This window comes from Coturnix japonica, unplaced genomic scaffold (assembly GCF_001577835.2).
Source record: "Coturnix japonica isolate 7356 unplaced genomic scaffold, Coturnix japonica 2.1 chrUnrandom1075, whole genome shotgun sequence".
NCBI classification, from domain to species: Eukaryota; Metazoa; Chordata; class Aves; order Galliformes; family Phasianidae; genus Coturnix; species Coturnix japonica.
The window spans coordinates 3500-4541 of record NW_015440404.1 but is presented as its reverse complement, the minus strand read 5'-3'; the positions used below and the strand labels follow the sequence as shown (position 1 = coordinate 4541).

The 1042-nt window shown below is 51.7% G+C and overlaps 1 long non-coding RNA gene across 1 annotated transcript in view; it reads right to left on the bottom strand.

Moving 5' to 3' along the window:
• Positions 1-11: 11 nt before the first annotated feature.
• LOC116652732 overlaps positions 12-1042 on the bottom strand; it is a 1697-nt gene continuing 666 nt past the window's right edge. The window contains exon 2 of the long non-coding RNA XR_004305871.1: positions 12-57. This is a non-coding gene — a long non-coding RNA (uncharacterized LOC116652732). The remainder of the gene's footprint in view (positions 58-1042) is intronic.

Sequence of the window (1042 nt, the reverse complement as noted above, 5' to 3'; positions counted from 1 at the left end):
GATTTTGTCCTGGGGACCCGGGAAATGCTGCAGCAGCGTCTCGCTCATCTCGTACAGCTGGTGCAACGGGGGGGTGCAATCAGGGGCTGCATGCAAAGCTGCTGCGTGCAGAACCTGCTGCGTGCAGAACCTGATGCATTGCAAACCTGCTGCATTGCAGAACCTGATGCATTTCAGAACCTGATGCATTGCAAACCTGCTGCATTGCAGAACCTGATGCATTGCAAACCTGTCGCATTGCAGAACTTGCTGCATTGCAAACCTGATGCATTGCAAAACCTGCTGCATTGCAGAACCTGTTGCATTGCAGAACCTGATGCATTGCAAACCTGATGCATTGCAAACCTGATGCATTGCAGAACCTGCTGCATTGCAAAAGGTGCTGCGGTGCAGAATGAGTTGCATTGCAAACCTGTTGCATGCAGAACCTGCTGCATTGCAAGCCTGTTTCATTGCAGAACCTTATGCACTGCAAACCGATTGCATTGTAGAACCTGCTGCATTGCAAACCTGATGCATTTCAGAACCTGTTGCATTGCAGACCTGCTGCATTGCAGACCCTGTTGCATTGCAGACCTGTTGCATGCAGACCCTGCTGCATTGCAAACCTGCTGCATTGCAGACCTGATGCATTGCAGACCCTGATGCATTGCAGACCCTGATGCACTGCAGACCCTGATGCATTTCAGACCCTGCTGCATTGCAGACCTGTTGCATTGCAGACCCTGCTGCATTGCAGACCCTGCTGCATTGCAGAACCTGTTGCATTGCAGAACCTGCTGCATTGCAGACCCTGCTGCATTGCAGAACCTGATGCATTGCAGAACTTGCTGCATTGCAGACCCTGATGTATTGCAGACCTGTTTCATTCCAGAACCTCTTGCATTGCAGACCCTGCTGCATTGCAGACCCTGTTGCATTGCAGACCCTGTTGCATTGCAGACCCTGTTGCATTGCAGACCTGCTGCATTGCAGACCCTGTTGCATGCAGACCCTGCTGCATTGCAGACCTGCTGCATTGCAGACCCTGCTGCATTGCAGA